Source organism: Fundulus heteroclitus, unplaced genomic scaffold (assembly GCF_011125445.2).
Source record: "Fundulus heteroclitus isolate FHET01 unplaced genomic scaffold, MU-UCD_Fhet_4.1 scaffold_52, whole genome shotgun sequence".
Classification (NCBI taxonomy): Eukaryota; Metazoa; Chordata; class Actinopteri; order Cyprinodontiformes; family Fundulidae; genus Fundulus; species Fundulus heteroclitus.
In genome coordinates this window covers 2,033,917-2,037,496 of record NW_023396945.1, presented here as the reverse complement: position 1 = coordinate 2,037,496, position 3,580 = coordinate 2,033,917, and positions in this window count along the sequence as shown.

Genomic DNA, 3,580 nt, shown 5'->3' with positions numbered 1-3,580 from the left:
TTCTACACAATTTAACTGTCTTTGTTTTGTCTCTTTTTTTTTTAAATATTTAAAACTTTAGAAACTGTTAACTGACTCTTAGCTGTATACAGTATTATAAAATGGTGAATATGCTCTAACAGCTTTATTCATTTTATAAACTGCTAAACAATCCCAAAAAAATATCTTTGAAACATTCTTTTTGTATAACCTAGTAACATAAATATAAATATTCTTAGTTTTGTTCAACTATTTTATATTTAGTCTCTTTTTCAGTGCGGCCTTCTTTGTTCTTCTACCTTTTCAGAAAAAAATGAAGTTCAATGTATTTTTATTCAAATTCTGCCACGCCTCAGATAAACTTGCTGTTAACCTGTTTTGATAATAGTGCCTGCTGCTTTATTAGGATTCAGACCGGTCAGGTTGGGAATCATTTGAATTCAGGTGAAGGTTTATGGCTGGCTGGTCTCCTTGCTTCTCCCTGAAATCCATCCAGTTTGCCAAAACCACACATGAAGCGTAAGCACTGAGGGTCCCTGGGCCTCTGCTGAGATATTTTGCTCGGATGCTCCTTGACCTCGGACTGTCTTGAGGCTTTTTGCACTCTAAGCCTCGCATATTTGTAAACAACATGTTTTCCGAAGGTCTCCAACACGCTCGCTCCCTGCTTGTAAGTCAGCCTGATTTGCACAAACAGACCGTTCTCTGCCATTTCCCCCCCATGTAATATTTTTTTTTTTGTGGCAAATATCTCCATCTAATTTAGGATCAGAAAACAAAATGTTTAGTTTTGTACAAAGCGTGCATTAAATACTGAAATGAGCATTGTGGATGAACGACTTGACGGTAGTGTTTGAACTCTTTCCTGCCTAAATGCTGCTTGGCATCCAACCGGACTGTAAACCAAGAACCTCAAAAACAAAACCAAACAAATAAAAAAAAAAAAAAACTGGCATTAGAGTTCACACTTTTGGCTGTGACGAGCTTGCTTCTGTTCTCGCCTGTGCTGGTCTGTTAACTTTCGGAGCTCCTTAGGAAAACATGTTCATTAAGTTCCCAGCGGGAGTCTCCGGGCTTCGCCTCGTCAATGACGGACACATGAATGACTCAATGCGTCTGGATTTGTAACCTATGAGGGCTTTAGAAAAAGTCCGAGAGACAATGGCAACTGAGGCAAAGCTACAGAGCCCTCAGCCGAAACAAAATGCCATTGTTCGTATTTTTTTTTTTTTTTCACAGTTAGACAGTGGGGGCTGGGTGGTAGGCATCCCTTCTCTCGCCTCCCCAATGAGGCTCCCACAACCTTAGGTCTGGTGTTCTGCCCCAGTCTCCAAGTGTTGCTAGTGGCGCAAGTGATTAGGAAGGCTGCCTCTCGGTTTCTGCAGCTCCGCAGGGGGAGCCCCTTCTTGAAATGCACTCCTCGTTCTGAGTCCAGACAGCAGCTGATGGGGGATTATCTGCTGGCTGTGGCATGGCGTACTCCCCGCTATAATCTTCAATTAGTCCAGTTCCCCGCAATATGCTTCTCCGACCTGCCGCTACCTTTCCCACGACTTCAGCATGAACACCACAGTGATGTGTTAGAAGTTTGCGAGCTTTGCATGTTGCACACGTTGTTTGCTTTGTTGTCAGTCAGCATGCAGAAATATAGGCCATTAATCTGCGGAAGATTACATTGAGCTACCTGAGAATATTACTGGTCACTTTTGCGACGATGTACTCGCTGTATTTTTTGACAGATTTTCTTTTTTCTTTTTTTTTAGTTTAATGTTTTGTGGTCTATTCATGAGCATACTCACTCAAGAAGACCCATTATAAAAACCAATGACAGCCGTGGACAAAGACAAACCAACAGAGACACAAAATTTGTAAGATGGAAGAAAAGTTTAATGGTTTACAAAACATTTCAGCAAATAAAAACCTGACGTTTGCCAGGCGTGCACCTCTGTTTACTCTGATATCTAAAGTCAATCACTGTTAATAGACTTTAGTAAACAGTCCACCTGTGTGTTGTTTCATCTCGGTATCAAACCAACTGTCCCACGAATGCTTCAGTGAACAAACACCATCATGAGGACCAACGAACACAGCAGACAACTCAGGGATCCATCAACCAGATATGGAAAAAGTATAGCACAATAGCGCAAACTGTAATAAATAATATTAGAAATTATTTTTAACCAAAACCTCTCAAAAGAAAACTAAACATTATAAAAGGAGTATATATACACACTATTGCCAAAAGTATTCGCTCACCTACTTTGACTCACATATGATCTTAAGTGACATCCCGTTCCTAATCCATAGGGGTTCAATATGACGTCGGTCCACCCTTTGCAGCTAGAACAGCTTCAAATCTTCTGGGAAGGCTGTCCACCCGATTTAGGAGTGTGTTTATGGGAAATTTCTGACCATTCTTCCAGAAGCGCATTTGTCAGGTCACATACTGATGTTGGACGAGACGGCCTTGCTCTCAGTCTCCATGTTAATTCATCCCAAAGGTGTTCTATCGGGTTGAGGTCAGGACTCTGTGTAGGCCAGTCAAATTCATCCAAACCAGACTCTCCTCCAGGTCTTTATGGACCTTGCTTTGTGCTCTGGTGCACAGTCATGTTGGAAGAGGAAGGGGCAGATCCAAACTTTTCCCACAACGTTGGGAGCATGGAATAATCCAAAATGTCTTGGTAAACTGAAGCTTTCAGAGTTCCTTTCTCTGGAACTACGGGGCCAAGCCCAGCTCCGGAAAAACAGCCCCACACCATAAACCCTCTCCACCAAACTTTACACTTGGCACAATGCAGTCAAACACATATCGTTCTCCAGGCAACCACCAAACCCAGACTCATCCATCAGATTTCCAGATGGAGAAGCGTAGTTCATCACTCCAGAGAACATGTCCCCATGCCATGCTGTACAGCACTGCATCGGACGCTTTGCATCACACTCGGTGATGTATGGCTTTAATGCAGTTGCTCGACCATAGTAAGCTCTCTGCTTACTGTTCTTGAGCTAATCTGAAGGCCACATGAGGTTCTGAGGCACACACACAAACACACATATATATATACATATTGCCGAAGGTATTTGCTTATCCTATATATCATATTGCAACAGAGCAACCTCATTAACTCCTTAGACTACAGGATATCTTTAAAAACTCCTTTCCATCATTTGATGAAATCCAATTCTCTTCCACTGACAAAGTCAGTGACTAACTCTGGCCAAATAAATTCTTGAATTTTTAAATTATACAATATACGGTAGTATAAATTGCCTGCTTTTTAAAGACTTATTTGCAAACCTTTATTTGATTACAGAGTTGAATATTAAAATTATTGCTGTTTCCTCACTTAATCAGAAAGTAAAATGATCACCCGTCTCTGCCTGAGCCGGTGCAAGTTAAAATCGTAATGCTCTGTGGGAACACTAGCTTGAAAACCCTCAAGGAAGCTATTTTCTTAGAACTCTTAAAACATTTCCAGTTGAATAATTTATCTTTCACCGGGCATATCTGGTTCTGGGCGCTTGCATGCTTTAGTAAAGCTGAGTGTTTATTAAATGAGCACCAGTGTTTGGAGAGGAACACTATACCTTACTGGGA